This window comes from Amblyomma mixtum, chromosome 9, assembly GCF_055824585.1.
Source record: "Amblyomma mixtum isolate Tamu chromosome 9, ASM5582458v1, whole genome shotgun sequence".
NCBI lineage: Eukaryota > Metazoa > Arthropoda > Arachnida > Ixodida > Ixodidae > Amblyomma > Amblyomma mixtum.
The window spans coordinates 14,128,314-14,153,977 of NC_143020.1; the positions used below are offsets into that span (position 1 = coordinate 14,128,314).

The 25,664-nt window shown below is 46.4% G+C and overlaps 1 pseudogene; it reads left to right on the top strand.

Moving 5' to 3' along the window:
- Positions 1–13,587: 13,587 nt before the first annotated feature.
- Positions 13,588–15,734, top strand: LOC149328366 (uncharacterized; annotated as a pseudogene).
- The last annotated feature ends 9,930 nt before the right edge of the window (positions 15,735–25,664 follow it).

Sequence of the window (25,664 nt, forward strand, 5' to 3'; positions counted from 1 at the left end):
GAAGGCATTTGAAACTGTCGAATGTTTCTGTGGTGCTCTTTCGACTGTAATGGCATTTCAACTTAATGCTCTGTAACAGCACAGCTGTTAATGCTTACAGCACGGGTATGAGATGCTCCTTATGGGAAATGTGTATAAAAATAGGTACCATATTTTTTGTTTGTTACAGCTCCTGAAAACACAAGTGTCCCGAAAGAGGCCGGTAGCCTGCCTGCATGGTTCACAGGTATGAGTGCACCTACAGCTTTTTTTCTTTAGTACCAGTTTATTTGCTATCCAAACAATATATGATGCACTGTGCCTTTGACAATACTTTAGATGTTGATGTACGAGTTATTCGGGCCTGTAAAGAGGAACAGTATATAAGTTTGAAGTTCTAAATACTCGACTGTAGTGCATAGAGGGCTGATGCTCTGCTTAGTACTTAGCAGAAGTCAAATTCCCTTTTTCTGGATTTTGCCTCAAAGTTGTTCTTATTTTGCTTGTAGCCTTCGAAAAGAAAGTTTTTGACAACCAGATGAAAATAATCATCGAGCTGAAGAGTTTGAGATCACTGCTAACTGCAAGCAAAGCAACAAGAGCTTTAGTTTTGCCCCAAGATTGCCCAAAGCTACCTGCATCAACAGTGGAAGATGTCCAAGCAATTGAAGAGTATCTTTCCTCGGAAGGGAACATGGAAGTACTTGTAAGTCTAATTTTTGCTCTTTAAACTTTTCCTCGGCTTTTCTTTAATGTTTGGTATGATGTATCTGCAGACAAACTACTGCTCAAGGTTTGGTGGCACGGATTTTCAAGACACAGTCCGAATTTTGATGCGAAACTTGATGAGCAAAGCAGCATCACTGCGATTCAGCTGGAAAGGGTCTCACGGCTGCAAGCACGCGTTTGCTGAGATGAAGAACATCAATAACATGATCCTGGGTAAGTGATTGTTTACACTGGTGAAGAATTGTCATGCTGTGCTAAACATGCTGGTCATTTTACCAGCCATATATTCTTCAGTACAATACATTTGTCCCAGGTGGTGGAAATTCCTGGAGCCCTCCACTAAGGTGTCCCTCATAGTCCATGTGTTGCTTCTGGGACATTAAATCCCGCAATGTTTTCCCAGGAAAAAAATAATTTTAAGTGCTTCGAGATTTTATTCTATTTAGTCTACTTTGTCATGAAAAAATTTCGTGTACATTCTTAATTTTGGCACTGCAGTGACGTGGACGTAATGAAATGCAGGTTGTAAATGATTTGCCTGTATATAAGGGTAAATATGCATGTTGGCGGCAGTGTAGCTGTTTTATTGTTGGCTTAGATTGCCTCATTAAAGCAACTTGTTAAAACAATTGCTACTGTATACTGCATCAGGTTTCATGCAATTGTAAAAATATTGAATTTATAATGCTGCTTGCAATTGTTTAGTGCTATTTACAATGGTACACACAATGCCTAATTTTTCAGTATATAAGGCCCTGATTTTAGCTAAAACATTTATAATACTGTTGTGAAGACATTGAACACTGCCCACAAATATATCATAATGGATGCTATGTACAAAGGACAGCTATTCTAGGTTATTGCATTTTGCCCTCATTGCTGCATGTTATTTTGGGTTTAAAGTGAATATTGCAATGATTATAGAATATAGTGCAGACTACTGTTATATCCGAGTCTGGACTACAAAGCACCGGATTATTTGGTTGGAATATCACTGCTGAGCTGGTTTGAGCCTTTTTGAAGTGGTGGCATTTGTTTTTGCTCTCTTCTTTTATCGTAGCCTGCCTGAGAGCACACTACCCTGAAGAAGCAACCCTGCAGAAAAGCAGCGCTGTTATAAAGCGCTGGCTGATTGGCGCGCAGGATCGGGAGGGTGGCCGCAGCCAGAGGCGCCAGCCGACTCGTGCAAGGGAGGCAGTGGCCACAGAAGAATAAGACTTCACTTCACTTCTCTTTCTTCACTTTAAAGACCCCCTTCAGGGAGTATTACATAAGGGGTTGGTTAATATATTCAACAATCATAAATGTGCGGCAATCATAAACAATCATATTGAACAATCATTGCAGTATCATACAAATGGTTACAGTGGATAAGAATGAAGGTGGGCAAGTGATGGCGGCAACATCGGCAGGGAGGGCATTCTAGTCAACAATGGTGCGGGAAAAAAAAGAACCTGAAAAAGTTGCAGTACGCGATAGAGGCCGGGCGATCTGAAATGGGTGTTACACAATACTTGTGGCGCCATATCGTTATATATATTAGGAATAAAAGCGGACCGAGCACAGATCCCTGTGGAACACTCGATGTTATGGGGAGAGTGCCTGAGTTGTGATTGTTAATAGATCGAAACAAACTGAGAACAGTTAGCTAGGAATTCTTTAATTCAGTCTAGAATATTAGGGTGCAAATTTATCAAAGGCTAGTTTCAGTGATAGGCATTGGTGTGGTACCTTGTCAAATCCTTCGCGAATTCTAGAAATAATTAATCGGTCTGTATGTTACGGTCGAGGTTAGCATGCAGGTCGAAAGTGAAGATTGCCAATTGGGTCTCGCAGGAAAGTCCCCTACGAAACCCGTGCTGAGCCGGATGAAGAAAGTTGTTAGAATCTAGTCATCCTTCCAGTCACCCGGTAGCATTCCTGGTGAAAGTTATTCTGAATACAATAATAAAAGATATATATGGCTGAAATGAGTTTGATGTTTTTCAGTATTTTGTAAGATTTCACCGTACACATGCGTTTACAACAAGTGGAACTGCTTGTATACTGATGTCTGCATAAAGGAACCCATTAATAATTGCTGCAAGTTCGTCTTCATTGTTTGTGTCTCCTCAAGATGCCTGTGCATACAGGTCAGATTCCTCATGGCCAAAATTTAGTTTTCAAACGTCATATATAGATAAGGTAACCATGATTTGTCATTGATTCACAATCTAGCAGGGCACTGGCTGGCGACGGCAAGGTCGGCATACGGCCTCGGCCCTATGTTGGCAGCCAAAGGTCGGCCGGTGTGAGGCCAATAACCAATCCCGACCTCGGCCCAACCTAGTTTGCCAAGCTAGGGCCAAGGTCGGCCAGGCCGGCTACCGACTTTGGCCCAACATAGGGCCGAGGTCGTTTTTTCAGTTGGGACCGTGCACTCCTTGGCAGCGCTGGAAGAGGCTGTCACGTTACACTCTTAAAGGCGAAGCTTTTTCCAGTATTAAGGCGGAAGCCTTTAATGTCTCATCGTTGTAAGCAGCAGTTGTCGACAGAAAATGTCATGCTTTTCAATTGGTGGAACCGGTCGTGACGTCACAGTGCGCGAATTTCAAACGGGGCCAATTGTACTTTGGCTAGTAACCATGCAACCAATTGAAGGGATCGTATAGTGATGCTCCAAGTAAGTGGGACTGAGCTTAGTTAATTACTTAATTACCCAATTAGCCTAATTAGCGTTACTAGTCAGGCCATATAAATAAATAAAACCGATTAAGAAATTGGTCGAGCTCAGGAATCGAACCCCGGTCTTCGGCGTGAGAGACGAGCATCTATCCTATAGTAGCATCCAATTTCTACATAGCCAATGACATCTCCTGTCCCACGAGGACTGGTAACAGAGTTACAGCGGACACATCTCCCGACCTTACGCTATGTAGGAACGCTGGTATTGTGAAATGGCGGAACCGACAGGAAGATTTGGGTAGCGATCACTTTCTGCTGGAGCTCGAGCTCAGCAGAAAAGTCAGCGTGAAACCTACAACCTACAGGCAAGAGAAGCTTACGGATTGGTATAAATTCAGAGCTATCAGAGAAGAACATGAGCATAGTGACATAACCTGTATCCAGAACTGGACGGCAACGCTGCTTGAGCATGTAGAAAGGGCAACTGAGGAGGTTCAGGTAGATGACTCCCTAGATAGAATGGACAGCAGGCTCTTCAGCATGTACAGAAGGAAGGAACAGCTAAATAACCAGCTGAAGCGCCAAAGGTGGAACAGAAACCTAAGGAGGGAAATAGCTAGACACAATGTAGAATTAGAAAGGTACGCTCGACAGTTGGAATCTCAGAGATGGGATAATAGATGCGAGGAAATGGAGAAAAGCATGGGAAAATCTAGTACATGGCAGTTGCTCAAATTTCTTATAGACCCAAATAAATCTAAGACGGCTATGAGAACTGAGCAAATAAAAGCTAGGTATAAGTTTAATGGCACAGATGAGCAACTTATTGACACGCTCAAGTCACTGTATATTGCTCCCCATGGGGCCGCTAAATATGACGACTATAAGGGACAACCAAATGAGGAGTTGGATGCCCCCATATTAAGAGCCGAGGTCAGGATGGAACTGCTGAAGCTAAAATGAAGGTCAGCCCCGGGGCTCGACAGAGTAGAAAACAGAATGTTGAGAAATCTGGATGAAGAATCAATAAATAGCCTCACTAGGTATCTCAACCAAGTGTGGAAAGCAGGCGCTGTCCCCGAGGAGTGGAAGAAGGCCAAGATGACGCTTATACACAACCAGGGCAAACCTCCGAGCTTGGAGAACCTCAGGCCGATCTCACTAACATCATGTGTAGGGAAACTGCTTGAGAAGGTCATCCTGACCAGACTGACCAAATACATGGAGGATAACGGCCTCTGGCCAGATGAAATGGTCGGATTTAGGCCTGGGCTCACCACCCAAGATACAATGCTAAGACTCTATGGAGATATAGTAGATCAGCTGGTCCTCGGCAACCTGAAGGCGATCTTAGGTAGATCTTAAGAAAGCCTTTGACAATGTCAGCCATGACGCCATCCTTGATGGGCTAAATGAGATAGCTGTAGGAAAAAACACCTATAACTACATCCGATCGTTCCTAAGGGACAGGACTGCTATCATTACCTTTCAGGGCATCACATCCGATGAGTTCCCCATGGGATGCAGAGGAACCCCACAAGGGGCTGTCCTCTCCCCATTTCTCTTTAATCTGGTAATGAGGGACCTTCCCCGCAAGCTTAGAGAGATAGCAGGCTTAAACATCAGCCTCTACGCAGATGATGTAAATGTCTGGCTAAACAAAGGAGGCGAATCAGAAATGAAAGAAAAGCTACAGAAGGCAGCGGATATCATTAACGAGCATGCGAAATGCGTGGGTCTCAGCTGCTCTCCGCAAAAGTCTGAGCTATTTGTAGCAATGAGCAAGCGCAGTCAAAGGATACCGGCAATCGAGGTTACACTTGAAAATAGAACGATACCAATTGTCGAGGAAATAAGAATCCTAGGCATGTATATTAACAGAAAAGGGAAAAACAAAAGTACGCTAGACAAGCTCAAAGCGCAAGCTGAACTTGTCAGAGCCTTCAGAAAGGTATCTAGAAGGGGGGAAGGACTCTCAGAGTCCAGCAAACTAAGACTCACGCAGGCCTTCATCGTTAGCAGGATATGCTACGCAACCCCATTCCTGAAAATAAACAAAACCGAAGAAAAGGCATTAGACACAATCATCAGAAAATGTGTCAAACGAGCGCTAGGGCTGCCCATTTCCACGTCCAATGATATACTGGAGAAAATGGGCCTGCATAACAATTGGAGAGAACTGACTGAAGCGGTTAGAACATCGCAAATCGAAAGGCGAACATCCACACCCGCAGGAAGGAAATACCTAGAGCTAGCGAAATGGGCAACCGTAGATAGCACCGTGAACACCAGAACAGATCTGGGAAGAGAAATAAGAGAGCCTCTTATTATCGCTCCCATACCTAGAAACATGCATCCCATCCACGACAAAGGCAGAAGGAAAAGCAGGGTCGCACAGCTGACTGCTAAGCTAGGCAAGATGCCACAGGGAACCGTGGCCTACACTGATCCCGCGGTAGGCACGCTAGGAGACACCGTCTCCGTAGCCGTCGGGGACTCAGGCAGAACGTTACGCGTTGTAAGACACCTTGACTTAAAACCCCTTGTGGCGGAGGAGGTTGCAATAGCGATCGCTCTAACTCAGCCAGGTACCAAATACGTAGTAAGCGACTGCAAAGCCGCAATTAGAAATTACAGCAAGGGACGCATCCACGAAATGGCGGCTAAATATCTAAAAGACTATCCCAGCCCACAATATTCTAATTATCTGGACCCCAGCCCACTCGGGTCTGGTTGGAAACGAGGCCGCCCACAGGCTCGCCCGCTCCTCTTTACCTCGGGGAGCCGTGGACACCTCATACGAATTCAGCACTAAAGAGGAAACCAATACCTTTAATAGCATCACAGACATTCAGAAAAAGAACAAAAGGATCTATCCTCCTCCGGATAGATCGCTTAGCTCGGCTGAGGCCTATGACTGGAGAAGACTCCAAGCTAGAAACTTCGCATCCCCGCTCTGGAGGAGCTGGACAGGAGGTGACACGAGGGAGGATGCGGAGGTGTGCGAGTTCTGCGGGCATACCGCTACACTCGAACACATACTATGGAGATGCCCCAGTGCCCCAGGATATGGCAGAATCAATAATGCAGAGGAATGGGAGACCATACTCAGAAGTGCCGACCTTAGCATACAACGATACGCTACCCGCCTGGCAGCAGAAGCTGCGCGACTATACCGTTGCTAGTCTTCCAGCTGCGACGCTGCCCCTCCCCGGACGCCTGCGTGCGGACCCGGAGGGGCACGGGTCTTCTTCTGGCGGAAATAAAGTTTCTTCACTCACTCATGCCAGCTCGATGCTTTGGAATGAACAAAGGCGCATCTAGTGAATACGGTGTCTTCACTCACTCTCATCCTCCTCCATTGCCTTCCTGAGAGGTTTAGGTGTCCACCGACAAATGAGAGACATACATTTCCTTTCCTCAAAAACTAATTTACCGACGAGCGAGGCGTAGAACCGAATGGGCGATGGCGTTCTATGGACTCCTTGGCAGCGTTGTAAGACGCTGTCGCGTTCCACTCTTAGGGACGAAGCTTAACATCTTAACCACACATCAGTGACCACACTTTAGGTCAAAAAAGTGCCCCCCCCCCCTGAATTTTGTGACACAATTACTGCGTAATTTCCTTTCCTCAAATACAATTTTCATTTTCTTCATTACGGCTCCTCTTTATCTATCTTCTTTCACTCCCACTTCCTCCCTTCCTCTACGGTGCGGTTCAGGTCAACGTTACTAGAACCTACTCAGTTTCGCAGCTCCCCATACCGCCCAGCGGAGGAGAGTGTCCCAAGCGGCGGTCACGAGAACTAACGGCGCTGCAGTCGAGTCTTGCTCGCTGCCGGGCGCGTCGTCTGCTACATGCAGCGCGGAAGCGTGGAGCGGCCGGCACATATGAGGTTTTGGCGAGCTGCATTCGCGCTCTACATGGCTGCAGTAAAATAATACTTCCATTACGGCAGCTTTTGCTTCGAAGCTGCGTGTTATCTTGATGAAAACGTTTGTGTGATGCGAAATTAGGCTGTTAATATCGTGAAAAAATTGCAAAAACGCTGAAATGACTGTCCGTGGAGTCATCGTTGGGATACCCGCTATTGCATCCCGGTGCAAAGCAGGTCAGCATGAAGAGGCCCGATGTCACAAAATACTAAAACAAAATTCAGGGGCCACTTTGACGATCTAAAGTGCGCGAGGCGAAAGCCTTTCCACGCAACTTTGGCTGCACGGCCGTTGGCACACACGAGGCGGCTATGGGGCGACTTGGTTTGGCTAGCCATGACAAATTGGGTCGAGACTAATTAGTCATGACCCATGAATAACTAGTCATGGTTGTTTAATTACGAACTAGTTATCTCCGGTTAATGACTGGCTAGTCATGACAAACCAGTCATAATTAACCAGTCAACTACTAATGGCTGGTTAATGACTAACTTGTCATGACTGTTTAATAACTAACCAGTCATGACAATTAGTAATTGGTCATGGTTAGTCATCATTAATCCGCCATGACTAACCATGACTAATGGCTAAACAGTCATGATTGGTTAATTACCAACTAGTCATGACTAACCATTAATGACTAATTGGGTCATGACTTGACCCATGACTTACTAGTCATGATTGGTTATTGACTAACTAGTCATGATTGCTTATTGACTAACTAGTCATGTCTGGTTAATGACTAGCTAGTCATGACTAACCAGCGATGACACACCAGTCATGACTAGTCATGACTAACTAGTCATGACTGGTTAATGACTAACTAGTCATGATTGCTTAATGACTAACCAGTCATGACTAATCAGTCATTAGTCATGGTTAGTCATTACTAACCATGACTAATGGCAACAAGTCATGACTGCTTAATGACTAACTAGTCATGACTAACCAATCATGACTAATTGGGTCATAAATTGACCCATGACTTTCTAGTCATGATTGGTTATTGACTAACTAGTCATGATTGCTTATTGACTAACTAGTCATGTCTGGTTAATGACTAGCTAGTCATGACTAACCAGCGATGACAAACCAGTCATGACTAGTCATGAATAACCATTCATAACTAGTCATGACTGGTTAATGACGAACTAGTCATGATTGCTTAATGACTAACCAGACATGACTAATCAGTCATTAGTCATAGTTAGTCATTACTAACCATGACTAATGGCAACAAGTCATGACTGCTTAATGACTAACTAGTTATGACTAACCAATCATGACTAATTGGGTCATGACTTGACCCATGACTTTCTAGTCATGATTGGTTATTGACTAACTAGTCATGACTAGTTGGTTAATGACTAGCTAGTCATGACCAACTAGTCATGATTGGTTAATGACGAACTAGTCATGTCTGGCTAATGACTAGCTAGTCATGATCAACAGGTTTGTCATGACCAACAGGTTGGTCCTGACAAAACAGTCATGACTAACCAGTCATTAATCAGTCATGACTGGTTTGTCATCGCTGGTAAGTCATGACTAGCCAGTCATTAACCAGACATGACTAGTTAGTCAATAAGCAATCATGACTAGTTAGTCAATAACCAATCAGGACTAGTAAGTCATGGGACGTCATGACCCAAATAGTCATTAATGGTTAGTCATGACTAGTTAGTAATTAACCAGTCATGGCTAGTCATGACTGGTTAGCCATTAGTCATGGTTAGTCATGACAGATTAATCATGACTAACCATGACTAATTACTATTTGTCATGACTGGTTAGTTATTAAGCAGTCATGACAAGTTAGTCATTAACCAGCCATTAGTAGTTGACTGGTTAGTCATGACTGGTTTGTCATGACTAGCCAGTCATTAACCGGACATGACTAGTTTGCAATTAATCAATCATGACTAGTTATAACCAGTCATAACTAGTCGACTGCTTAATGACTAACCAGTCATGACCAATGCATCACTAGTCATGGTTAGGCATGGCTAACCAGTCATGACTGGGTAATGAATAACTAGTCAATCATGACTAACAGGTCATGAGTGATTAATGACTGACCAGTCAAGACTGGATAGTTAGTCATTAACCAATCATGACTAACTAGTCATGAGTTAATGGCTAGTTTAAATGCCAAATGAGTAATGCCCGTGCCACACGGACAGACTTAATGCCATTAAGTGCTTACTGCCTTAAGTTTTAATGGCATTCATGCGGTGCGACACGCATAAATTTAATGGCATTAGCCTTACTGCCATTCGCGACCTACTGAGTTCGCCACAACTCATTCGCCCGTGCAACGCGTACTCTCGTTCCCATTCCACACGAAGAAAAGCATGCAGCTTTGTTAGTGACAACTTTCTAACCAGTAGTAAATGGTTACTTCTTAACTTTCAGTCAGATGAGGCATCTATACCGCATTTTTGATGCGAAGAGCGCTATTTTAAACAGCCTTATTGACATGTACTCTCGACTTATGTGCTGACATGCGAGTTTATGGCTACTTTTTCGACTTGTAAAGCAGGAACAGCCGTATTTTCTGGAAAACCGTTTTTACATTACATTTGAACAGCATTCCCGATATATTGTGCTCATTAAGAATGTTTATATTCAGATGAAACTTTTAACTACTTCGCAAGCGTTATCGCCATCGTCACTTCCGATAATGGCATTAAATGTGGACGTGTAGCACCAACTCCGGAAATAATGGCATTAACAAACTTAAGGCCTTAAGCATTTACTGCCATTTCTTGTGCGCGTGTGGCACGGGTATAAGTGACTTCAAATTCCAAAGGCCCTGGTTAGATTCTCAGCCTCGACAGTTTTTTTTAAGTAGTGACGCCGAAACGAGGACACATCTGCCGACATGGCTGCTAACGACAGTATGAGGCATTAAAGGCTTTCGCCTTAAAATTAACCGAGAAGCAGACGACACGTACAAAACGGCTGTTGCGAGCGCTCTCTTAAAAAGGGCGCTACAGGGCCAGCGAGCCGCACCGAGCGGCGACGAGGGAGCAAGACTCGATCGCAGCGCCACTAGTTCGCGCGACCGCCACTTGGGACAGCTCTCCGGGCAGAGCTGTGAAACTGAGTTTGTTCTAGTAACGTTGGTTCAGGTGTCCACCGAGATGACAGAGAATTACTGCGCCATTTCCTTTCCTCAAAAAGCGTTGCGTTCAAAGGGCAAGGCATCGCGCCGAACGGGTGGTGGCGTTCCGTGGACTCCCTGGCAGCGCTATAACGCGCTGTCGCGTTCCACTCCTAAAGGCGAAGCTTAAGCGTCATTAATTAGCAGCTAATTAGTATTCAGGCATTAATCAGTAATTAACCATTAATTAGTGATTTGTCATCACTTAGTAATTAGTACTCAATTACATGTGACGCCACCAGTGCCACAGAAACAGCGAAGGTGGTGCGGAAAACGCTTCCGCCTCTACCCACTTTAGACAGTCAAAGTGCCCCCTGAATTTTTTTTTTCGCTTCTTGTCTGCTTCTTCCAAACCCACTTCGGCAATGCTGGTACCTCATTCTGCTACATACGCGGTCACCTAATATGCAACGTAACCATACAAGGATGCTCTTCATTTACATGTAACTGAGAGTTATCGTTATCCATGTCAGCTGCAGCAGAGACGGATCCGCTGCACTGAAAACGCACGAAAGCCGCCGCGTTGGTGGTGGTGAAAAACTTTTAATGCTCAAAGAGAGTTTGGGGGTCAGGAGACCGCGCTACATGGTCGGTATTCTTAGTCCGGGACACCGCACGACGAGGCCCCGTCTCGCGCCCGCTTTACTAGAGCCCCTTTGGGACTCCAGTGTGGAGCAGTTTAGGAGGGTAGTCTCCCATGCCCCTCGGGTGGTGGTGTGGGAAGGGGGAAGGTGAGGATTCTGAGTACATTCCCACACCATGTGAAGTATATCAGAGATCTCTCCACAGTGTGGACAGCGGCCATATATGTTCGGGTCAAAGTGTTTGGCAACGGCAGGACAGAGAAGAGTTCCTGTCTGCTGGCACCGGAGAGTTTGTTCTTCCGCCTTACTCAGCCCCTTGGCAGGAGCCGGGTAGAGGCGGTGGCTCTCGCAGTAATGAATTAAGATTTCGCAGAACCGCAGAAGCGCTTTATGAGCTTCTGAGCCAGGAGAGCTAGGGTGAGGAGCCCTGTGTGTGAGCTCTCGGGCTGCCGCATCAGTAGCCCCATTGCCTCGTAGAGCCTGGTGGCCAGGAGCCCACATTACCTTTGTGCGAGTTGAATCAGCGGGAGCCCGTCTTAAAATTTGGGGGGCAAGAGGTGATATTTCCCCTGTAAGATAGTGTTCATAGGCCCGGCGAGGGTATGTGATAACCGTTCTATATTTGGAATCGGCAGCAGCAAGAGCTATTGTAACTTCCTCCGGTCGCGTTGAATTAGGGGCCCGAAAAGATAGCCCATAAACATTTATACCTCGGTGGGCTGCAGCAGCAGTGTATAATCCCGCGGGCGACGGCCCTGTGATGTCCACGTAGTAGACGCCCTATTTAAATCCATATTGCCTCTCAAGCGTGCGAACCCGCGCTTGTCGTCGGCCTTCATGTGAAGCCATGTTACGCGGGAGCCGCGGTGGCTCAGTGGTTATGGCGATCGGCTACTGACCCAGAAGGCGCGCTTCGATCACGGCTGTGACGGTCGCATTTCGATGAAGGTAAAAGGCTAGAGGCACGCGTGATCTGCGATGTTGGTGCATTCAAAGAACTGCATGTTGCTAGAAATTTCCCAAGTTCTTCGCTTCGGCGTCCCTCAATGCCAATGTTCTTTTGGGACGTTAAGCCTCATAAACCATGAAAAACACGCAAAAAGAATTTAGTATGGGCACGGCCGAATGCAAGGGCCTGCATTGCTCCCGCTTGGCTGAACCATTTGGCTGTCTCGATTTCTGACACTCGGCAAGGGAACTGAACAATTTTTCCACAGGGAGCCACACGCGGCATGCGAGACGATTCCTATGCATTTGCTCGGCCGGATGTTGGTAATCGACTCTCTGGAATCGGGCCATCGGACAGTTCTGGTTCGGCATAAGGTACTTGAGATCACTTGGAGCGGCGCACATCGAGTCGGGCACAGCACAGATCACATGTTTACCTACCGCCTTCTCGTTGACATGAAGATCTGCGAGTACCTCGTGGAAGGCAGGGACCAGTGGTTGCTTTATAGCAGAGCGCAGTTTAAAACATCGCGCGCAGTTGCTGCTCCTACTGCAACGCAAGATCGGAACGCAGGATTCGATAGTGGGAATGTCCCCCTCGATTAATTCACGCGGTAAGGCTGGGAATCGGGCCTGAGATGTGTCTTAAGAGACCAGGCGAAAAATTTTTAGGACAGAAGAATTTAAAACCATAAGTGCGAATAGTAGCGGCTAGCTGTAGCTGGCAGTGATTGGCAGTGAACATCCATATTGGGAAAGTAGTAGTCCCTGAAGCTTTTCCTCAAAGAGGAACGCGGTCGCCTAGTGAACGATGCTATTCAGCAGGCGCTTATAAAGTCCAACGAAGGCGGAATTGCAGCCGGAGGACGTGCCAGGCTGAAGAGGAGCATGACTGGTGTACAAGCAAGAGATTCAGGATTTTCATTGCAGAAAGAGAATAAGAGGGCGATGCTGGAGTGCACTGATTGATTTTACGCCTAAGTCTGCATAAGATCCAAACCGATTCTAGAATTGGCAACTCTGTTTGTACTTCTTGAAGCGAAAAGACTTTGTTATTCAACTGAGGAGGAGCTCAAAGTTTCTATTCCGAAACTGACAGCATTCTGCGACGAGCCTTCAGACAGCGCACTTTCTATCGAAATTCCTAGGATGAGGAGACGCCTCAAAGCTGCCGGCATTGGCCTCCAATACGCCAACAGTTGGGCAGCTTTACACTTCCTAGCATTGATTATGGAGGGGCTTTTGTAGACTCCCTTCCTTTGACAGTCATCCTGATAAGCACTGTGCGCGCGGCAGTCCCACCGATACGCGCTGAGATAGGCGCTATGCCTTTATTTCCCTCACCCAGTTCTCACATAAGTCATGTGACCGTTCTGGCTGTATATATTTCACGACGGAAAATTAAAAAGGGGTCATTTCTTGGTCACCATCCCGAGCATCTGTGCACTGCTCTGACACGGTGTCAGAAGTGGGATGAAGGCCGGCTCTGATTAGGCACCGCAACAGCACCGCCATCAAGGGGATCACCAGAAGCTGCTGCAACAAGAGCAAGTTGTCGCGGTGACAGGCGACAACTTCGGAATGGCGGGAATCAAGCCTCCGAGACCCTTCGACTTCCAGAACGTCGCGGGCTGGCCCGCCTGAATGGACGAAGTTGACTACTACAGATTCGCCTCCGGACTACACGAGAAGCCAGCCGATGTTCAAGTAAGGACTCTTCTCTACAGAATGGGCAGAAAGTCGCGAAAGATTCTTCGGTCACTAAATGCAAAGATGAAGAAATGAAGGATCTCAGCTTCGTAAAGTCTAAGTTTCAGAGCTACTTTGTCCACACCAACAATACAGTCTACGAGAGTGCTCGCTTTAACCAATGCCGTCAGCAGCTCGGCGAATCAGTAGACCAGTTCGCAACCGAGCTAAACAGGCTAGCAGACAGATGCGAGTTCGAAGACATGTTCGTAGTCGGTCTACGGGATGAGGCTTTAACGGAAGAACTACAAATGGATCCGAAGCTCACATTGAACACGGCTTTGGCAGGAGCGCGTACGAGCGAAAAGGTGAAGAAACAGCAAGCCGAGCTAAAAGGCAACGACTGCACGGTCTCGGAAGGTTGTGTCGGCGCAGTAAAGTCGAGCGAAGCCGGGGGAAGAACGTGGACAGAAGAATGCTTATCGTCTAAAGAGCTGCAGCTTCTGCGCCGGTCAGTTTCATCCGAGAAGGAGCTGCCCAGCGCGGCAAGAAAGGTGCAGATTCTGCATAAAGTTGGGCCACTTCGAGAAAGCATGCCAAAAAAAGAAGCAGGCAGACGGGAATATCGCCGGCATTGCCGAACCTGGTAAATTTCTTGGCACGGTCGAGCAATCACAGAACAGAGCGTCTGCGCACTTCGTCAAAGTGCTGATAAACGGCCACGAGGTTGGCATGAAAGTAGATACCGGAGCAGAAGTGACTGTCGTAGGTTAAAAGTGTAGGTTGAATATTTGAATACATGTCTTACAGTCTCTATATCGTATCTTGTGTTGTACCCGTAGGACACTGCAGTGCATGTGCATATTTCTTTTTGTATCTGGCTGTATCTTGTATGAACTTATATGTAACATCCCTCCCTGTTATGACCCTCAACTGAGGGTTGACAGTATTTCTAAATAAATAAATAAAAAGTTCCCTTTCATTCCACGTTCCCTAGACCAAGCAGGCGATCTGATCGGGCCGAGCAATGCAAGCATCCGTACAATCGTAAAATTTGACGCTGAAGTAGTTTGGAAAGAAAACCGTTCGCAGGAAACTATTTACGTCGTGCACAACTTGCGCACGCCGTTGTTGGGATTGCCAGTTATCAGAGCCCTAGGAATGGTACGCTTTCTAGATGAATTGCTGACTGCTGACGACATAGTATGTAGGTATCCTAAGGTATTTCAAAGAATAGGGTCCATATTTGGGGAGCCTACGGTACGCCTTGTGCCGGATGCAATCCCGTACGCGGTGTCTACATCTCGGCGGATTCCTATACCCATGAGAGAAAGAGTCAAGAAAGATCTGGACAGGCTAGAACGGGAGGGAATGATAGAAAAGGTGGATGAGCCGACGGAATGGTGCGCGCCTACTGTCTCCGTATGAAGCCGTCTGGAGCAGTAAGAATCTGCGTTGACTTAACACAACTGAACCAGTTTGTAAGACGGGAGCGCTATCAGCTGCCAATGGTGCAGCAAGTCATGGGAAGCTTTCAGGAAGCTTAAGTTTTCTCTAAACTGGACGCGAATTCCGGATTCTACCAAATACGGCTTTCTAAAGAGTGCCAAAACTTGACAACCTTCATTACGCCGTATGGGCGGTACTGCTACTGCACGTTACCGTTCGGGATCACATCCGCACCAGAAATTTTCCAAAGAAAGTTCTCGCAAGTCCTAGAAGGCCTATATGGTGTGCTGAACTACATGGACGACATTTTGGTGTACGGCAAGAACGAAGCGGAACACGATAGCCGCCTTCGTGAAGTGCTCGACCGGCTGCAACAAACGGGCGTGACCCTCAACAAAGAAAAATGTTTCTCTGTCAAGCAGGCAACTTTTCTTGGCATGATCTTCGATGGCAGCGGTGTGCGCCCAGATCCCAAAAAGGTTAGGGCCATCAAGGAGTTGCCCCGACCTCAAAACATCGCTGAAGTTCGTTCCTTGCTGCTCATGATGAACCACCTCGCAAGGTTCCTTCCTGACGCTACGTCCATGTAGGCTCCTCTACGCTGCCTTCTCAGCAAAGACAGCGATTGGTTTTGGGAACCCCAACAAGAGGAAGCCTTTGAGAAGATCAAGACTACTCTCAGCTCGAACAGGTGCCTTGCAAGGTACAACCCCGGGTACCCGACAATCGTGTCGGCGGACGCGTCTTCGCAAGGACTCGGTGCAGTTCTACTCCAAGATCAGCCCTCAGGAGAGAGACGTCCTGTAGGATATGCCTCTAGATCACTCACGAAAACTGAGCAGAGGTATTCGCAGATCGAGAAGGAAGCGTTGGCTTTGACTTGGGCAGCGGAACGCTTCGACGAATTCCTGAGATGTTTCACGCTTATGTTTGAGAAAGATCACAAGCGCCTCCTTCCGCTGCTAGGTCGTGCTCCCCTTGACTCTCTCCCACCCAGAAGTCAAAGGTTCAAGATGCGTTTCATGCGATACTCCTTCACGCTTGCACATGTCCCAGGCAAAAGCATCGCTACGGCGGGCACTCTTTCTCGCGCCAGAGGCATGAACACGGGACTAGCCATTGGAGAACTGTCCGAAGCTGACGTCTCGGCATACGTGGACGGAGTTGTCCGATATGCGCTCTCGGATAACATACTAGACCGCATACGCTCAGAGCAGGCAAAGGATCCAGAGTGCGCCGCTTTGTTCGAAGCGTGCGTGCAAGGCGGCCCTGAAAGGGGCCGGTTACCACAAGTTCTGAAACAGTTTTGGGCATATCGCGGCAACATCACGGTGTGCAAGAAGCTACTTCTGAAGGACTCCAGACTACTAATTCTACGAGCGCTGCGGAAAGGAATGCTGCAACGAGTCCACGAGGGACATCAGGGCGTCGTCGGTTGTCGCGCAAACGCTAAAGGATCGATCTGGTGGCCAGGCATAAGCCAAGAAATCGCAAGAACCGTAGCCAGCTGCCCAACCTGTGCGCAAGAGCGCACCCAATTTTCTGAACCGATGATCCCTTCTGGAACAACGGATCTTCCATGGGAAAAAATTGGAGCGGATTTATTCGAGACGAAATGAGCTTTCTATCTCGCTGTTGTCGATTATCTCTCCAGGTATCCTGAGCTGGCCCTGCTGGATCGAGGAACATCGTCACAGGTGGTCATCCAGCATCTTCGCCAGGCACGGGATCCCGAAAACGGTGATATCGGAGAATGGTCGACAGTTCATCTCATTTGCTTTCATTGAGTTTGCAAGATGTTATGGCTTCAAGCATGTTACGACGAGCCCTCGCTGCCCGCAGGCTAAAGGTGAAGCTGAGCGCATGATAGAAACTCTCAAAAGGCTGCTGAAAACAGCGCAACAGCCCTACATAGCCTTGCTGAACTATAGAAATAGCCCGGGGCCAACCGACCACAGTCCAGCGCAACTGCTAATGAGCCGTCGCGTGCGCTCAAGAGTGCCATGCATGCCATCCGCGCTAAAGCCTCGAGTAGATGGCGCTTCTTGGAAAAAGCAAGACGAAAAGTGCCGTCAGAAACAAAAGATTTATTTTGACAGACGTCATGCTGCTCGACCTCTTCCCAGTTTGTCTGTAGGTAACCAGGTGTGGCTGCAAGAAAGGTGCGTCCGAGGCAAAGTCCTTCGTCCGTCTTCGACACCAAGGTCCTACTGGGTCCAGACTGAAGGGGGAGCCATACGCCGAAACAGAAGTCATCTGGCGCTTCTCCCGGACGAACAAATCAGCCCCGCACAGGTCGACCAGGGTCAACAAAGCGGCCAGCTTACAGAAACATGCACTGAAGGCGTGGGGACACGAACTGCTTCTGATTCGCTTGGCAAGACCATCGTGCCGGAGCAGTGATCCAATAACACCCAAGTGAACGTACCTGAAAATGCAACTTCAACACCAGTGCAAAGAATGACGCGGCATGGGCGCATCATCCGAACACCGAAAAGACTCGGTATCAATGACTGAATGCCGAAGTGTATTTTGTGTTTCTTTGTGGGCACACACAGTGCTTGTAAAACAGGGGAAAATGTGACAGTCATCCTGATAAGCACTGTGCACGCGGCAGTCCCACTGATACGCGCTGAGATATGCGCTATGCCTTCCTTTCCCTCACTCAGTTCTCACATAATTGATGTGACCGTTCTGGCTGTATATATTTCACGACGGAACACTAAAAGGAGTCATTTCTTGGTCACCATCCCGAGCGTCTGTCTGACTGGTCTGACTCTTTCATTAGGACGGTAGCTATTTCTCACGACATGTGTGCCTGCGGCATCGCGTGAAAGGAGTTTTTACAAGTTTAAAGTATAACTACTTGCAATAAACCATAGGCCTGTCTAGGTTTTCAAATCTTGAATTATTATCGATTCAAATCGAGGTGGCAAACAGCACCGATTTTGATCAAATGATTAGCTGGTTTGCACTCCTCAAGGCCAGAAAAAAAAACTTTTGATTTGAGTTTTCATTTTACCGTGCACTCTTTGCATTAGCGTCGCTTTTAAAACAACTGTGCTATTTTTGTAATAAATTACATGGAGAAAAGCGGCTTTTAAGCGCTCCCATTTATTGTATATCGGTGGGTTCTTGAACGTTTAACGGATGTATCGAGTGATATATGGTAACTTGCTTTGTATGTGCGGCAGAATAATGTGTTCCTTGTGAATTTCGCAAGTTCCCTGTTTTCTGGTATGTCCATTATATGTCTTGATTGACGGCTTGTTTATTTCGAGGTTTTAGTAGCTCATTCAATGACCCGGGTTTGAACGCCCAGGTCTGAGCTGACTAACACGACTTTTCATTGCTCGAGAGTAGGAACTTTTATTAGAGATTCCGGTGGCGGCTTCTCTTTACAGTTCCAGATAACGTGATCGCAAGTGGCTATTTCTCCGCATAGTGTATATTCCGTGTCGTAATCACCGGGATAGAATATTGATAGTAAGGAGACATGAAGGACTGCGTCTGGAGTCACCTCGAGGTGGTCTCCTGTTCCTTTTGTAATGTTTTGTCTGGAAGGCAAAGATCCTCCTTTCTAGTTTAAAATGATTACCAATGATTTGTTATGTAGTAATGTAACCATGGTAACGCTCCTTGTCCTTCTAGGGTAACTCCCCTCCGGGTGGGCTCCATGCCAACCGCCGACTGGATGCGCCATCTTACGCTCTTGCCATACCCTCCTCCTTCTTGGCTAAGCATCCTGCGGTTCGGCATTCCTCCACTCTCCCGACACCGTTCTTATCCGACGGCAGCCACTCATCGGCTACGCATTTCTCAGCTCACGTGATGCCTTCCTCCTTGCAAGGTTACCACCCTCCAAGCTGTTTCTGTCGTAACACACCCAACGGTTACGCCAATGACTGCGACATACTACAACTGTTACTGTTACTACTACGAAGAACTCTAGTTTGGGCTAGTTGGTTCATGATTCAACAGGAAAATGGCGCAAAAGACGTGGACAAAAGAGACAAACACGACAGGACCATCGCCTGTCGATGGTCCTGTCGTGTTTGTCTCTTTTGTCCACGTCTTTTGCGCCATTTTCCTGTTGAGTTACTACTACGACACGAAACCCAGGAACGCCCGCTTAACCGCTTTGGCTTTAATAACGGAATATCTTTTTCAGATCCAGAATTGTAGTTCAGTTAAAGGAAGTCAGAATATGAAATAAACTAAAGCAATCCAGAAGGAGTTCGGTGATCTTATTCATAAGAAAACGGTGCTTTACATCATTTAAAAGACATTAGATGTAATGTGTAGGGCCTACGTGGAGCCTTTAAGCTCGCTAAATAGAGATTTGAACGTAGGCTCTCTGACGCACAATTCAGAGAAACAGACGTCTATTGCTTCAGTCGTTGTCGCCTGTCAGGCTGGCCAAACAGCCCGCAGTATAGCAGACTTCGAAGCTGCTCTGAAGCAGAGATATCGCGAAAAGAATCGCTGGTGTGTCTTTTTTCGAAAAACGGACTGAAACATATGGTAAATACTGAAGCAGGGCTTAGTACTGCTATTAATTACTCTATTCAACCTGCTTTTTTGCAGCTCGTGAAGATTTTCAAAAAGGGAGCACGGGAAACTCAGGAGGAGAGTTAGAGAAATACTTTGGCTCATTATTGAACTTTCTCACCCCGAGGACCTACCAAAAAGTACTTGAGCAGTGCATCTAGGTAATGGCATTGGTACCATGCTTTCCGCAGTTCCTTTACAATTGGGCAAAACAGAAACAAACTAACGTGCTAACATCGCTTAAATTTCAGAATCGGCGAAAAAGCAACCGCACAAACTCTTGCACAAAGTTGGTGCCCAAAATAAGCAGCGGCACATATTTCTTGCTCACATCACGTTCGCTTAAAACACAGCAGGAGAGAAGTCGAGGTGAACAGAACACAAGTCAGCTGAAACTTTTTTTGAACCTTGTAACGTGGCGTCCACGACCATCTAGCTGGTGTCACTTCTTGTGTACGCGCTGCTTTCTCGGACTGTACCCATATATGTCGGAAAGAAACTAACACATCGGCTTCGGTCTGACCGAGATTACCCGTCTACTTGGCTCGGACCACGAACTTGTCTCTGACTGAGAGAGCGAGAGAATGATGAACGGAAAGGCAGGGACGTTAGCTAGGCTGCGCCTGTATGCTACCGTACTCCTGGGGAGGGGGCCCAAGGGAGAGATAGAAAGGGGAGATAGGAAGGTGGATCACTTTTCATGTGTCCGTATCCGTAACTATTAGGGTACACTGGGCATACCCTGAAAGTTTGAGACCTTGCTCTGAAACCTGTGTCACATTGTTACTGCACCTTACCTGAAGTCATGTATGTCGTACACCTCAAGCATTTCATTTGATTTTCTGTCTGATATGGGCCCGTCAAGTTTTGGACTGTTTTCAGCCTATTTAGGACGTTTAATTATTTTTCAATCGTAGCATTCGGTGGTACTCATTAAAGGGGTGGTGGGATGTTTTCAAGTATTCGCTCACCGCTGTTCATTTTTTTTGTACAGGGGCAAGACGTTCTCGTGGTATCAATTCCAGTAGTGTTCGCAGTCTGTGCATGTCGGCTTTAACACTTCGCGATAAACTCCTTGCCCATTGAATTGCATACTGAAGAATGCACTAATTATTCAAGGCGTGTAATTCCATCACAACTGCCGCTCTCACGTGTATCTCTAACATCGCCGAATTTCCTTATTTCATTTCATCGCTGGGCATTGTTGGGCAGCCGAATATGGAATTAGGAAATTGCTGGCCTTCGCTCGCTCATGCGCTGAAATAGCCACGTGTCAGTGTATATTGCGCCAAGATTAGTTGCATTCTTGTTGGCATGTCATGATTTCCAACCAATAGCCTTTCTTATGCCCTTCCATGTGCATCTGTTTTATTGCGAATTACACAACGAGACTTCGGTTGTCGACATCACTTTCAGAGAGAGCCGGATGTGCGTGGCTTTCCACGAAAAATTTGCTGTCCTGCACTCGCTAAGAGTAATTCATAAAATTGGATGGTTGAAGTGAGAAACTTTTAAAACAGCAGTACTACGTCGGACGAGATTTACAGAGAGAATGTTTTTTCCTCGGTCTCTCTGGGTGTCTTTCTGTTATGTGAACACGGTCCACGTAACCTTCGCTTGTCTCGAATAGTTGCGCAATTATTCATGCAAAAAAGTAAGAACAAGTAGTAGCGTTAGAACAACTAAAATCGCGTGGGTGGTAAAGGCTAGACCCCGTTTACAGCCACTGGCTGAACTGCTACTGGCGTTTTGATCATGACAGGAACATAGTTCCTCAGACGGAGTTTATTAAGAACAAGCCTTCTGTTAGGTTCCTGCTAACGCATCTTGTGTTTATGCAGGATTGGAAAAGTTTTCGCGTCTGACGCCAAACAGTGCTCTCTTCAAATGAGCGCGGCGAAATGTCAGAGCTCAAGCAAAATGTCGTAGCGCTTTATGTCTCAACGAGCTGCGTTGTTCATTCCACTCCCTTAGAAAGGTCGAATGATCACTTTGTTATGCTCGTAGCTGCAGACACATCTAAATCTCTGGCCGTTTACTCCCAACAAGAAATATTCTTCAACGCCTCCAAATATGAGCCCTCAAAACTTAAACATCGTGCGCATAATAAAAAGGACTCACAGCATCTTCGCAGGCTGCACCGATATTTTCACCTCATGGTGCGCAACATCCGTACTGATGGCTGCATTAGTGCGGCACACATTCACTTAACCTATCTGATTGACATTTCAGTCTGTGCGAGCAACAGAGCGACTCCTGTGTTCGCTCTTTCGTGGCGCTGTTCACTACTGAGATCCGGGATGTAATTCTCTCTAGTTTTGTTCAAACCCTTCGGACATGTTCATTTAGTTTCCAAACAATATGCGCTCGGAATTGTCTCATATACAGATAATTAAGAAATTTGCGAAGCATAGAGAAAAATTATAGCCGCCTGTTCACGCCAGTGTGCTCTTGCGTAAGCTCATCCCATTGTTGCCAGTCTTATTAGGCGGTGGGAGGCCCATAGGCAGAAGTAACCTCTGTGCGGGTATATCTTTACTAAGATTTTTGAATACCATGTAGCGTTCAAAGAACTCAGCGCTGTTGTCTATACCAAACGTATTTGAACGAGGCCTATAATGACCGCTTTCTTTAAAGCTCGCCATTGGTGGACTGCATTTTGCCCGGCATGCTAGGTTCGAGAGGGCCCTAAGTGCATCACTAGCTTGCGCAGAATATTTGTACTTCTACAAACGCCCCTCAGGATAGGACAAATGACTGCGTTCAGACTTATGCTTCAAAATGAAAAATGTTTTCGTAAAACGCTGGTCATCAGCGTTTTTTATTTGTTGGTCACAATATGGGGACATACGGTGTCAGTCAACGTGTTCTTAGTGATCGCTGATTGAGGCTGAAATGGTTAAAAGTTCAAGACACGGACCGTCTGTGTTAAGGACAAGAAAAATAATTACGTTCAGGATTTACCTATACAAGCAAGCAAGCTCTCTTTGGTGTTTTAGCGTATAATTGTTTTGTGATTTAGGCTTCTAAGATTTATGATTTCACTAGCCCAACTTCCACAGCCGTAATGAATGCACCCTATCACAAGTCGGCAAAGACGCAGTTAGTTTTGATGTCTTGAAAGCTATCATTTGACAGTCCGTCTTTGAGGATATTTGTCTTTTGCAATTGGCTTGGAACTCGCACGCGCACACCTCGAGAATTGCACGGCCACACGTTTGGTCCCGGCCATTGCTCCTACCGCTAAAGCTTAAGTTAGTTGCGCGCGACGGCCCTTGACCGTCTCGCGCATCTTCGGGCTTGGAAGCCCACGCCGCTTCTTTACGCCAGCAGCTTTCATCTGACGTTCTGCACAACGCGGTTCCTCCATGCAAGTGACGCAAGTTTTACACGCAGATGGCAACTCTGGACAGGCAACGAAAAGTCGGCGCTGTCTGCTTGCTGCTCTGTGATCAGCCGAATCGCTGCTCTTCGGCGAGTGCTGTTCTCTGTTAACGTAAAAAAGCTGTGCAAAAAATGCGTTTCGAACATATTGTATTAATTTCACATTCATTTCGTATTTCTTGTCCCTATGCTTAAACTGCAATACGAATGCTTTATAATTATACTAGGAATAGTATTTTGAACTTTCTTGAATATACGTCGAAAATACAGTTCTATCCGCTTAATATAATTATAATCCATTAAAAATATGCCAAACATATATAAAAATATTTTAGACTTCATTAAAAATAGACTAAAAATACACATTTAATGCACTGTAAATGTGTTCAGTTCGGCTTAAAAAAGGCTAAGAGTCAGCTTCACCGGATGAGGCGAGTTAATGTTGTCAACAGAAAAACTAATGACTGAATCGGCTATAAGCGGCAAGCATAAGGAGTCGGTATCTGAGAAAACGCGTTGTTATATCAGTCAAGATGACTATGACATTGCAAGGTCACGTCATGGAACTGGAGTAGGAAAGAAGACTCCACAAAGCAGATGCCCACAGAAAGTGACGCAGCAAACAAGTGCTCCGACAAGCGCCATATTTGGCTTGCAGTGCATAAAGCCACCAAGAGACGACGCATTATCTTGCCCGGCGAGCCGTTTTTTGCGCATAGACTGTGGGCCGCCAAATTGTCGCACAAGTGCTGCGCTGGTCGCGTTCGTATTTGAGGGGCGATCTGGAACCGAATGGCTAGTTCGAACTTACCTCAGCAGTCGGTCAGGAGTCGAACTATGAACCAACAAATATACGGTCATCTAAGGAAGCCGGTCGGCCTTGCCAGTCGGGGTCCTTTTCGTAAGCATGTTCGGGCCCGGAAGTACCCAACGCGCCTTTACCGCTATAATGCTATCACGTTCTCCACACGCAATGTAAATAAGTGGTGATTGCCTTGCTGCTAGAAGTTACCTTAAACGAAACGACGACAGGAAAGGGAGTTTTCACTGTACCCCGACGGTACAGGTCTTCCACGGTAGCTTGAAGTGTGATGCAAATATGTTTACGCGAACTGCCCTTTTGTTGGAATTTTAAGTATGATTTGGATGAATTAATTGCGTATTCCGAAAGTACGCGTTAAATACATTACCAACATGCAAATGCTATTCCTCGAAACTCAATTTCAACCATTATGTTGTTCAACGGCAGCTTGAAGTGTGCTGCAAATATGCTTAAGCGGACTGCCCATTTGTTAGAATTGAAGTATAGTTTGGATGAAATAATTGCGTATTTACGAAAGCCTTACGCTTTCCAATATCTCGCCCCCTATACTGAACTATTGGCCCCTTGCCTAATCATTGAAGAAAACTTTCGTTTTCTACATATAATTTAATAATCCGGTTGTGCAGTAGACGTCTCCCGTCTGTGGTGTAAAGGAAGGCGACACCGGAGCGCGAGGTTCACTTGCAGACCGATCGTTCGGCCCGACCCGTTTGGCCGTCACACTTCTGCAGATATAGGAGAGGTAAAAGATCTTTTTGCAGTCCAATCATTGTGCTTTTTCTGTCAAGGTCCTCGATCGTGCATGCTTCTGAATTCGAGCATGCTTCGACCATGCTTTGCAATTTGGCCCTTCAGTTACATAGCAAGGTAATAAATCTGTAAATCGGACAATGTCATGGAGTTCTTGGCCAACATTTATCCGCAATTCTGCCCAATTTATCCCTTTGAATACATGAATCGAGTAAAAACACAGTAAGTAGTCGTAGTAGAGAGAGCGACTCTCGCTTGCAGATATCCTGGAGAGAAGGGTTTGCCTGTAAGGAAGGCGAATGCAGGAGAGGCGACGGAGGGTAAGGTGAGCGGATGACATTATGAAGTCTCCGGTGAAAATAAAAGCTGGCCCATGACAATGATAATTGGAGGCGAGTGTAAAAAGCCTTTGGTGTGATGGGGACGTAGTTTGGTTACTGATTACGACAAAATACAGCCTTAGGAGGGAGAATAGACAAGATGCTAGAATTGTGAACTTCGCGAGAACAAGCAAGGCGTAAACTTGAATGCGGCAACGGGGGCTCAAAAGCCTCTTGGCAACGGAGGTAAGGGGATGACTTGGTAGCGAAAGATGCGGTGTACTTCCTACCATTAGTTCTGTTTTGCAGATCGGGGTATGAAGAGCTCCTTCGATATGTTATCCGGGCATTCACGTGGGCTAACTTGTTAGCAGTGAAAGCGCATCCATCATGGTCAGATTGGACATCGTTGAAAAGTAACATCAGTTTTCGGAGCACTTTTAGAAGACTGTGCAACAAATACCGCCGCGTTGAGAATCCTTTGTATGCCCAAACTGTCACCCTGTTTCTTTTGTCTTCTCAAGGAAATTGGAATCAATGAGTTCCAACTAGAGTAGAGGCAACTTAGGGAGGTCGGGGCTCTTTGCATACTCAGAGAGTACTAAGGAAGAACAGAGAATCGCGGTTCCGCACATACTATGTATGCCACGCACGTTAGAGAATTAAATACAGTTTCTTACCGCCCGATCTTG